Source organism: Arachis hypogaea, chromosome 2 (assembly GCF_003086295.3).
Source record: "Arachis hypogaea cultivar Tifrunner chromosome 2, arahy.Tifrunner.gnm2.J5K5, whole genome shotgun sequence".
Classification (NCBI taxonomy): domain Eukaryota; kingdom Viridiplantae; phylum Streptophyta; class Magnoliopsida; order Fabales; family Fabaceae; genus Arachis; species Arachis hypogaea.
Window position 1 is genome coordinate 13,889,291 of NC_092037.1, and position 13,436 is coordinate 13,902,726.

The 13,436-nt window shown below is 24.3% G+C and overlaps 1 long non-coding RNA gene across 1 annotated transcript; it reads right to left on the reverse strand.

Annotated features, from left to right (window-relative positions):
* Window positions 1-1,394: 1,394 nt before the first annotated feature.
* LOC114925569 (uncharacterized) lies at window positions 1,395-12,819 on the reverse strand. The gene is made up of 6 exons (XR_003814952.2): window positions 12,659-12,819; window positions 12,482-12,541; window positions 10,430-10,489; window positions 4,513-4,567; window positions 3,042-3,153; window positions 1,395-2,231 (listed from the first exon to the last, which is right to left on the reverse strand). It is a non-coding gene; the product is annotated as an uncharacterized lncRNA (long non-coding RNA).
* Between the last annotated feature and the right edge of the window lie 617 nt (window positions 12,820-13,436).

Here is a 13,436-nt window from a genome sequence, read left to right on the forward strand (position 1 = left end):
ATATTTTGTTAATTCTAACATTTTTATTATAATAGAAATTTAATTATAAAATTTAATATATTATGACAATAAAAAAATAATGTAAAAATTTAATAAAATTATAAGAATTTTAGAATAATTAAACCCTCAAATTATTTCTGACAAGTTGTAGTCTTAAAATATCTATGAACATGGATAATGTTAAAATAAATTATAAAATATGATGTGAGAAGTTAGTTGAATACAAATGTGTCAATATGTTGAAGTTATTGCCGAAGAAGTTGTTGGTTGGGGCATTGGATTTTTGGTAGGAGATTTCTCAAGATAGTGGGAAATTGGATCATTGGATGTGTATTTAGATAGTCTAGTTGATTTTGTTGGTTCTGTTTTTTGCGTGGTTCTCTGTTTGTAGGACCATGTGTTTAGCACTTGATAAATACATTTAATATTACACGTCAGTTTTAGTTGTAAGTAGATTTTTCATATCAAAATATATTGACTTCATTTTGGTATTACCTCAGTTATATGTTATCTCTATCTTTCAAGAACGTCAAACAAATAAACCAAATTAATTAATATGGTTTAACTATACAATAGAAAATATGAGAATTTAATTAGTAACTCTATTTTAATTTTGAAAGTTAGCTCAGATACTTAAAGTTGTCTCACAATCATTATCAAAACTATATCCTCAATTGATATGAAATTTATAATATGTCATGAAATAGTATCGTATTAATAATGAAAAAAAATTAATAGACATATTAATAAAATAATAAAATAATATTTTAATTATCTTTAATTAAATTTGTAACATTTATTATTTGGTATATGTTCATTATCTTGATTCAAAGATAATTAGAATATTATTATTTTATCATTTTACTAATATTTTATTTTAGATAAACTTATAAATCGATTAATAATTATGTTTCTAACATATCATTGATGCGAGAATTTTTTTTTAGATTTGTATAAATTTAACATAGATTTTTTTTTTAATTTGTCTTATGCTGTATTTTTTTAAATCAACAAATATTAGATTTTAATACTATATTATAAAACTATTTTTCTAAAAAATAAAAAAATAATATAAATAATTATATTTCTATGTATAAAATTTAGTAGATTACACCATAAAAAATTATAATCTTAACTAAAATCCCAATTGATCAAAACAAGCTATACATGAAGATTATTCTTGAAATTACAATATAATTGGATTTTGGCCTATTGTATATATCAAAAATGTTATTTGTATATACACCAAAAATAATTACTAAAATTAATTATATATAAATATATATCTTGTTTAAATTATTTTTAAAATATTTTATATTATATACATCTCCACAAATGACATAATAAGGTTTGAAAAATTCAAACAAAAAAACCATCATTGGATCTCATCTCTACATATCTAACTACATCTAAGAAATTTTTATTTTTCTAATAAGACAAAACAAGATGAATATTCTTTCACAAAGGTTACCATAGCCCATAGGTGCTCTTGAATTATTAGTATGACGTCATAAATGATAGTGACACATAATCATACTATACCAAAGATTATATGTTTTGGGGTGGTTTTAATTAATCAATTTGAGGTAGGTCAACATAATTATATAAATGATGATATATCCAAAAGAGAAATTGAAATGATCCTCATCAGTTGCCAAAAATGACCAATAATCCTTTGTTCTTCCACAACACAGATTTTTGGGATCAAGATTCATCATACACTGCCTCCTTTGGGTTCCAACCAATGAAGGACAATGATTGTGTTGGTTTTGATGAACCATTTGAAGATTCTTTATCGTTTGACATGGTTGACTTCTCATCATCGTCATCATCAGAATCAAGAACCCTAAAGAAGGAGAAGAAACACGAAGAAGAAGAGGAAGATGGTAAAAGAAGAGGAAGAAGAAGTTACATAGGAGTTCGAAAGAGGCCATGGGGGAAATTCGCAGCAGAAATTCGAGACACAACAAGGAATGGAAGAAGGGTTTGGCTTGGAACATTTGAGAGTGCTGAAGATGCTGCTTTGGCTTATGATCAAGCTGCATTCTCCATGAGAGGCTACTCTGCTCTTCTCAACTTTTCTTTCCAGAAGGTCAAAGATTCTTTGCAAGGAATCATCATGGATTCTGATTCCAACAACAAACACAAACCCTTTTCTTCTTCTTCACCTGCACTTGCACTCAAAGAGAGGAACTCCCTCCAAAGAAAATTGGCATCATGGTCCTCAAAGGCTAATAACAAGAACATCAAGAACAAAAACAAGGATTCATCATCATCATCATCATCATCATCTAAGGAATCTTCATCAACTACTACTACTAATAATAATAATAACAACAATAGTGGTGGTGTCATGGTTTTAGAAGATTTGGGAGTTGAATATCTTGAGTATCTACTAAGCATTTCAGAATCTCATCATCATCATCAAAACACAACAAGCCCTAGCTACTCCATACTACCACAAAAATGAAGTATGTCTCATTCGCCAGGTGTGGTCGGCTACAATATCCAATCATATTTTAGTGTCTTTTATTTCACTCAATTTTCTTTTTTTTTTCTTCTCTTTTTTTTTTTTTTTGACAATTAGTATCTTATTTGATCTATTAAATTAGTAAAAATCTTAGAATAATTCAAAAATATTATAATATTTACAAGCTGGTATATTAAGTTCTAAAATATTAGAACAAAATTTTTATTCTGTTATAAAATTTTATTATATATTAGATAAATTAGGACTATAGCAATAAGTTAATTATAAAAATTTTTTAACAATCAAATAAAATAAACAGTTTTCAATAATGTTAGGAAGATAAAAAAATCAGAACTTATTTTATTTGGCATTCATTAATTGTTGCTAAAATTAATTAATGAATACTAAATAAAACGAGTTCTGCAACTATATTTTGGAATAAATAAATATAGAATTAGGGCATCCATGCCCAAAATGAGTTCCCTTCTATAATAGGTCCTTTCTTCTTTGTTGATCCACTTAAGAAAGAAATGTTGTCAAATTATTGTTATAAGTTATATAAGAAACCTACCATTTGCTCTTCATCTTTATTAGTTGAACTCAAATTGTTCTCCAAAATTTGGGTAGTTTCTCCTCTATATAGTTTGCTTTTGCATACATATAACTATCATGGTCTTAATAAACTGCAATTCACAACAACAAATACAACCAAATTAGCCATAGTATTATTGTAGTAGTAACTGAGACAACTTTATTTTTTTTGTAATTTTTTAATTAGGGTTGTAACTACAATCTAAAGTCATCTAATATATTCTTGCTGAAGTGTATGTTCTTCATCTTACACAGACTTAGTTTGCTTTGAAAAAAAACTCAAGTCATTAGTCAACAAATGGTTTCAGCATGAAATTAAATCAACACAGAAAATACCAAAACTAACCTTCATCCCAAATAGAACACAGAAAAACAACAATATATGAAAAGTAACTCAAATTATATATTGCATGATATAGCATTTAGTAATTGGTTATGAGGCATATTGCATTATAAGCATTCAACAAGTATAATTAATTACTTACAAAGGCCTTAGGTTGAAGATGATGATGCTTCTACAAAAAACAATTCTCAACTTATAATGATTTATATACTTGCACAGAAAAATACCATACATTCAAAATTTTGTCTAAGTTGTATCACATGTGATTATTTTTTGGAATTTAGAGATTATTGTAAGCATTTCAGAGTCTAATCAAAACACAACAAGCCCTAGCTATAACTGCATATACAATGATTAAACCATGTTATTGTGTTTGTGTTTCACTAAATTTTCTTTTCCTTTTTTTGACACTCAAAAATTCTGAACTGCAACAACAATTACAAGATTCAGTAACAAGTACTATCACTATTTTCATACCAGGATAATCACAATCCTGATTGCAACCAATTTAAAACCATCATCATACAAACTATTAGAATTGAAATTAAATAGGTCTAACTCAGCTCTAAAAACTAGTTCATAGAACAAGAAGTGTTTTATATAATAATAAATTCTCTGAAAACCTTATTCTTAAGAGAACTTATAATACACTCTTTTACGCTTATAAATGATCATAAAAAACATGAACATTTACTGGTGAATAATCTAATAACATTAAATTGGATAAACTCTCACCAACACATTTATCAGCAATTACCAATAACCACACAGTCTTAAAACATGCACAACATATATATAAAGGATAAGAAAAATCCATGCTTTAAGAATAAGATATACAAATTAATATGAAAAAGTTTAGGGAGCTAACTACAACATAAGCCAATAACTCAAACTAATTCTTTTTATTTTTAGTTTTGTAAAAAATAGTATAATAAATTCTTTTTTTATAACAGACCTGTTTTTCAACTAATTGACTCTAGTTGGCTAGAGTTAATTCTCTAACAGAAGTACAGAACGGTTATAATATCAAACACTTTCACAGTCACATATATACATATCAGCATAGAGTTAAGTAAGCAAATCAATAGAGCTTATAGTAGTTTAGTACCTTATGTATTTTATATTCCATCTCATCATATCTGGATTATCCCCTTCTTCACATCCTGTTTGTAATTAATCAAAAGGAAGTAAGACGATTTCACAGCCACAATAACCGAAAAAGCATTCAATATATGTGCAATATCAATCTCACTAAATGATAGAAAACAACACACATCACTAATGACATTAACTTCATTAACCTATGCATGCAAAAAAAGCATTCTTTAGTTTGCTACTTTTGGGATATATAATAATGAGAAAAAGAGTGCAATTTAAATATCATTTTATCATTGGTTATGCTAGAATTCATTTTGAGATACAAAAATTATTAGAACTCAGATATCCCAAAAGCTCATTTGTGAGGTGAGAGATACTCACACTTCTAATTTTTTTTAGAAGTCCTATCTTTCATGGACTTAAAACTTGTAATACATCTCAACAATATTGGATGGATTAAACCTTAACATCATATTAGAATTAATATAGAATTAAGATTAAGTGACACTAATTCAATTTTAAAAGTTAGTTCATAAAGCGAGAGATATCTCATATTTATAAATTATTTAAAGACTTTATTATATTCTTGAGAGATGTAAGACTTATAATAAAAGTATTCCATATATACTAAAATTCAATCATTAAATCAATTATTATATTTGTGTATATTTATACATATTTATTCAAACATTCTTTTAACTATATAATCAATCACCAAAATAATTAAACATGCCATAATAAAAATATTCAACCAACAATAAATGAATAATTAAACTTGTTTATAATAATATATTAAATATGATTTCTACACATAATGGCTAACTAGTGACTTATTTTATGTATATATAACATAATTAATTCAGATAATATTTAGATGTGTTGTATAGTACACAATGAAAAGTACATATTAATAAACGAAGAATACAATCTAATCATAACTACAAAATCAATTCAATATCAAATTAAATCAACATAAAATCATAACAAAATATACTTTATCTCATGGCGATAGAATGTATTTCAAGGTTAATTAGGAACATGATGAATACTTAATTAAGAGACACTAGCTAGATTTATTTGATTATGAATTATGGGGGCTTTGAAATATAAGAGGTATACTTTGTAGTTTGGATATATGAAGTAAGTATTCCATGAAAAAATACTAATTCAATAACACAAGTTTTTTCTTTTCGGTAACACATTTTTACTATCCAATAAAATCATGATCTCAATTCATAACTTATTTTTTTTCAGAGAACAAATGATGAAGAAAAGCAAGAAGCAATTTCAAGAAAAGTGAAAAATAATCATGCATCACATCATACTACATAGTTAGTAGTTGTTAGAAGGATAAATCCTATTTCATTTTATTTAACCACCTCCATAATTTTTATTAAAAGTTTTGATAATATTCTAAGTCTCATTTTGATTGCAACCAGTGTTATTCTTCTATTCATTTCATTTCCAATAACATAAAATAACACAGCAAAAACTTCACATAAACACAAATTAAATCAATAAGTGCTTAATTGATGCCATGAACTAACTATTAACACCTACACATAGATATAGCAAGCAAAGACATCATCACATTCAACACTGTTACCAATATACCTAAACGATTCAAATCAAATATATTCTCTAATTAAGAGCATCACCAATTTAATGATGATTAATTAATAATTAATCAATTAATTAACCACAGTTAATGATCAAGCACCATATATCCCATTTCCAGTACATGAATACAGAAAGAAAGACAATGCTATTTATTGATCCTTAAGCTTCCTCAAAACTTGAGTAGTGAGCTTGTTTAATTTATTAGGCCAAATTAAATTAAAAGGGTTGTGTATGATTATTGTTCTTCAAGAAATTAAATACTGCATAGCTATTACTCAAAATCCAAAATCTTAGAAATTAGACAACAATTAAAAAAACAACAATTCTTCTTGTCGGAGTCATAAACTTACATAACAAAAAAAAACAAAAAACAAAGAGAGAATTGGAATTTGAAAATCCAAATTCTAGTTCATACAACAAAATTGATGAATTTACATATATACATAATAATTTATAAAATTATTAGGCACCATATATCTATCTAAAAATCATCATCCATCTCCACCCATAAATATCATACATTTTAATATATTTTAAGATCTATTATTCTTGTAAATGCCGTTTAATGCATGGAATTTGTACGGATTAATTCTCATTTGAATCAAATTCCAATAGGAGAATAATAATCCCCTCAGCTCACACACCGAAAAACACAATAAAGCCTTAATTTCCTTTCATTAATTATTAGTATATATATATATAATACGAAACACTAAAATGACTTTGATTCTAAAATCACCCTATATATATATGATATAATAATAATAATATAATTCTCCACGGAAAATTAAAGGAAGAAAGAAAATCAAACCTACCTCATAATAATGTAATCCACCATTATTGCCGAGCAACTAATCTTGAAGAAGTAATAAAGGTACTTGGCAACACAAGTTAATTTGATTGTAGCATTCATATCTATCTTATGAGTAGAAATGGAAAAAGGGAACTGAAGAGTGAAGAAGAAGAAGAAGAGGGGTTTAATGTGCGAAACATAGGGTTTAACAAACATAGATCTAATTGAGAGAGAGAGAGAAAAAAAAAAGAGAGCGAGAGTGTCGAAATCTATGACCACAAACGAACCATATAATAATAATAATAATAATAATAATAATAATAATAATAATAATAATATGATTATTTATATGAGAATATGAAAACGAAATGATGCCTAATATACCACATACACCTAACTACTTTATCAATTATTATTATATTATTATATCTGCTGTGGGGTTATTCAAATTTTTAAAAAATTAGTTTCCTTTTGTTTTAAGGATTAATATAAGAGTTTAAGTTATGTGATAAAAATAAAATGTGAAATTTTTTCTTAGTTTTAAAGTTCTAATACGAAAATCTAACATAATATGTGCTGAAAAAATATATTTTATAAAGTTTCATCACTAGGTGTAGAAAATTATTTTAAACAAGAGGATGTTATGTCTTTTAAAAAGATTGAATTTTTTAAAGTTTAAATTTTATTTTAAAGAAAAAAGTATGATCTTTTATTTTTGAATAATTTTTTTTTCATATTTATTCTTGGTTTTACATGTATTTAAGATTCAAAGGATAGAATATCACATTTTATTCTCTAAAATAAAATTTAGAGGATCTAAATCTCTTTTAAAAATAAACAGTTTTGGGTGAAAATAAAGTTTATTTATTAAATACTGAAATTAAATGAGTGCTGTATCGAATTTTAAATTTAATAAATCAATTTTGTCAGTTTCATTTTTAAAATTTGAGCGAATTGGGTTAAGATTTCAATAGAAATTGAAGAGAATACGACAAAGAAAGTAAAGGAAAGGGAAGTAAATGATCCACGTGTACAACCTGATAACTGTTTATTTATTTATTTATTTTCTTAAGAGTTTGAAAACGTGAGTTAAAATATCGATATTATTTGTCTATCAAAAAAGAATTATTGATATTATTTTGAAAATGTTTATTTCAAACCGGAGTATCTAAATGATTATGAATTATTACTTATTGATTAAACGATATAAACAGAATTTATTAGTCAACTGTGTACTTTAGTCTTTAGTGTCCAATATTTACTATTTTTAAATTACTCGTCACTAATGAGTTTCAGAAATATATGGAAAGAAAACTCAATAAGTTTTTAAAAATTTGAAAAATGAAAAAAATCAGTGATGTTTAATTTAATTTTAATTTATACACAAAAAATAAAACATTAATTCTTAAAATTTACCGATAAATTTTTAACAATGCATAAATAGACATATTCTGCCAATTTTGATTAAATAATTATGAATTTAACTTTTATTCAATTTATTAAAACTTAAAAGTTACATTTTTAATAGCTTTTAGTAAAATATATTTTTAAAACACATTTAAAATAATTTAATAGTACAGTTATTATATTATAGTAATTAAATAAAAACTGAAATTAAGATTTTAGTCCTAGATCTAAAGCAACTAGGTAAGGGTGACTCGATTCACTTTATAGGATTTTTTATGGACCAAAAAAAAAGAACTCACAGATCAATCATTTATACATAATATATATTGAGATATAAAATATATAAAATAATATATATATTTATATATAAATATATAGTGATTAATTTTTAGTGTATAAATTTTTTTTTTAAGAATTGAAATCGAGACCATATGTTCTAATTGGAAAAACTAACTAATTTTCAAAATCCTCCAGGAGCAGGTGAGATTCTCAAGCTTCAAAATAAAGGCATTCTGTTATATGAACGAGTGGAGCAACATTGCGAGGCATTCTGTTATAAAGGGTGATTTAGATACAATAGAAACTATAATAATTTAGTTGTGGATTCAGCAAAAGGATTAATCTTTTTATTTATCTTGATTGCAATGCGAAATGGATAAATAAAGAGTTTTACTTTGTAGCTTATATATCGTGTCATTGGTGTGTGTGTTTTTTTTTAATTACAATATTAGTGTGAAACATATTTTGTTAAAAAACTGTGTTTATATAACCCTTTCTTAATTCAACTATACAATATGACGTTAAGGGTTGCTAATCATCAAGTGTTTTATTATCTTGATATATAGTATTATCGAATGGACAATTTTAGTGTTAGATATTATATATACTATGGGTGAATTCTATATTAAAATAATGATTGAAAAGAAAAACAAAATATAAATATTTTGATGTATTTTGAATGGTAAAAATTCAAATACAGTTAATTTTACGTAAAATTGATAGTTGAAAGTCGTTAAATAATTTAACTGATTTATCTAAATTTTTATCTAATAATTTTTAATTATCAATTTTACATAAAATTAACTGTACCTGAATTTTTACTCTATTAAATATATTTGTATTCAATTTTCTCAATTTATTTGGGTCAAGATTTAGTACAAATATCAAAAAAATAAATAAGTACTCATTTATTAAAAAGTCACGCAATTTTAAGCTCCTGACAATTTGAACATGGGAATTTAAGAACTTCAATTTTTTCACTCCTTTAAGATCAATCACGTACGTGTGCGTATGCTAAATTCAATTATTAAAATTAATTATTAATATAAAATATATATTAAAAGTAAATTAAATAATATATATTTATATATAAATATATAATAATTAATTTTAATAATAATTTATTTTAATAATTAATTTTAATATATAAATAGTATTTTTTTAATATTCATCAGTTTTCTTACAAGCACATCGTTGAACCCACTCCTAAATGTGGGTTTCAAACATCGAATCAAAATTTTGCATCATTGATATAACAAATTGTAAGAGTCTTCTGTAAAACTAAAGAAATTCGAGATTTCAAATTCCATACATTATAACTCAAATAGTTAATAAATCAAACACCTAAATTCAATTCCTATATTACATAAAATAAATTAACCATGCTAACTATTCGCTAAATTTAACGACTAAAATCAACCACAAATATAAAGTACACATTAAAAATAAATTATACTACACATGTATTGATACATAAATACACAATAACTAAATTTAATTACTAATTTTAATATACAAATAACATTTTTAAAAAAATAATTCACAAGCCATATAATTTACAATTATGCTTATTCATAATTATTCGGATTACTGTATTTTTCACATCAAAAATGCGGTAAATAAATAAAAAAAAACTTTATATCTTTTATATAGAATCATTTATCGCTCGAATCCTACAATTCTATTATATAAATTTAAGTAGTCTTTATTCTAAACATACAATTTAAATTAACATTAATTATATAAGTCTCAATTATATTAGCCATTAAATTGAATTAAAATTTAATTGAGTTTAATCACAGTAAAGTTATTAGCTAAGGATACATACCTATATGGAGAGAAATCTACTGAACAGAAAATGATCAACGCAATCACTGAGTCTAACAATCTGGCATCCAATTAATTATATACGCATTAGTCATCTTAAAAAATTAAAATAACTAAATAATTAATAAATTATAATTTTTTAGATTCTAAAAAATCACACATACAAGATTTTCTTCCCAAATAACATTTATGGTAAACATATATAAAGTAAAAAGTAAAAGTAAACTTTTACTCAAAACCTTTTTTTTTTACATTATATGGGTTGGGTCACAACCAGGACTAACCTTTTTAATCTAAGTTTTGATGGTGACTTATATATACATAATTTAATTTTCATGTATGTTAAATATATAAAATTTTTTTAACAGACAATCAATCAATTACATCATCAGTAAAAGTAAGTAATTATTAAATTTATTATTTAAAAATTTATTTAAATATATAAATCTGATTAAATGATATTAATACATCAAAATTAAACTCTTATATACATCTTGTGTACAAGAAATAAAATTAGAAGGGTTATAAATTTTTATGTTGAAAATTCTGCAGTTCAATATGTTCTAACAAATTTTAATATCCTTGGCCTTTAACTATGTTGAATGTCCTAGTCTATGTACTGTATTAGAAATTGTTTAGACGAGTTTTCAAATTGATTTTTTTAATTATATTTAAAAAATAAAAAATAAAAGTAATTGATCTTTGAATATTTTATTATGTAAAAGTATTTTTTATTTATTAATTATATTTTAGTATATATAAAATTATTTTTTGTTTATTTATTATGTTAAAATATTTTTTATTTTTTTAATATTTTTAATTTTATTGTTATAAAATAATAACTAAATAAATGGACAACAAAAATAAATAAATAAATAGTGCGCTTTATTGACATGGTTCTTCTGAGTTCTGACCTCATGGGATTTTAATATAATAAATTAAAAGTACTTTTGAGAAAACGCCAAATTCTCATTGGAATCCGTTCATTGGTTACAAGTCAGCAGGATTCATCAAATCCTTAACTTGGTTACACCTAAATTTTATAACTTGAGAAAATATCCATAACTTACAAAAAAATTAATACTTTTATTACAAAAAATCTAAAAAGATAAAAAAATTGAATAATATAAAAAAAAAGATGAGGGCGATAATAATAATAATAATAATGACTTTTTTAGAAAAAGGGATTATTTAATATTTGAGTAAATAAATAAATTATTTTGTATAGCAAGAAAAAATTGTAGTTCTTCCATTAAATAAATAAGTAAAAAATATTAAAAATGAATATTTTTAATAAGAAAATAAAAAATTACTTAATATTAACTTAAATACAAAATAAATATAAAAATATTAATTACTTAATATTTTTCAATAAATAAATAATAGCAACTGATTTTAAAAAAATGTGTTTAAATTTATCTCCACTAATTTATCAAAATAATCTTTATCTATACTTTTTTTATTAACAATAATAACTAAATATTCCATAAAAATGTCACAACAATATTTTTTTAAACATTTAATTGAGTGTAGAAAATAGGTCCTATTAACAAGTTTAAATTAGTGATCACAAATAAATTTAAATAAAGTATTACTTTTTTTTATAACTTAATTATTATAAATGTTTTTCTAATGTGCGTGTACCATATATATACTCATATTGAAAAGACATACGGAGGAGGATTAAGCACCAAGTTTTTGGTCAACCGCTGTTTACTCTTGTTTAATAATGCAAGATTTCATTAATTTAATATAACATATATATAATATATTATGTGCTGAGATCATTAATTAATAATTAATAATTAGTTGTACTTCTTAACTCTGTACTCTTTTCTGGTGGAATGAAATAATTCCTATTTTAGAAACTACATATGCTTTTTATGGAACCCACGGCTACTAACCAAGCATGGTATGCCCAAAACTAAACAGCATCATATTACAATATTTTATGGGAGCCCAATAAAATTTTATTTAATTTCTAATATGCATATTAGACACTTAAAACATAATAATAATAATAGAGGGACATGAAATGATAATTAGTACTTACATGTGTATATATATAAATTTCTGCTCTCCTCCTTCATGAGTGCAAGTTTTCTTCTTGAACCTTAACAAGTAAAAAATAAAAAATAAATAAAAAAATAAAATAAAAATACATGATATAGTAAGTTATATAAAGAAGGAAGGATGAAAATAAACAAAATAAAATAATTTATAATCCAACCTTTTGTATTGTGATGATGTTCTTCAATTCCCATGCATGATAACTCACCAAGTGGAAAATAACAAAACTATTAGAGAGGAAATGAAGTGAAGTATAACTCACCAAGTGATACACACACATTTTCACCACTCAATTTCTTAATATAGCACCCACACTAAGACAAAAATGCAAGTTCAATTGACAAGTTTTTTTTATAAACATATAATAATAATAGTTAAAGTAGTAGCAGGTGTATCTAGTCACAAATACAAATGTGTGTAAGACTTGTGAAAAGTAACTGACAATAGGTGCATGCATTCATCCATGAACATTATTCCAAAGCTCAAATGCATTGATACATAGTAATAATTAGAGGCTGCTATGCTTCCATATATGTCCACATACATACACTTCTCTCAATCTCTCATAGCTAATAGTAGCGGATTAATTAGAATATAATTAATTAATTATAATGTTTAATTAAAGAGGTCTAGTTATGAATAGGTTGCACTTGTTAGTGAAGAAACATTGAACATTGTAAAGTTTGATAGTAGCATGCATGCATGTATCCATAAAATGAAACTCTCATTCATATAATGAATTGAGTGATATCATCATTTCATCTTTCTATTATGATACATTGGTTGAATTCTATTGCGCATAATAATAAAAATTTACAACTTGGGGCAATAGTACTATAGTAAGATTCGTGAATCTATCTTTTCAAAAATATTTTTGTAGGTAGTGACAATTTTGAACAATAATTTAATATATGAAGAGCGCAAAGTTACTACTTTTA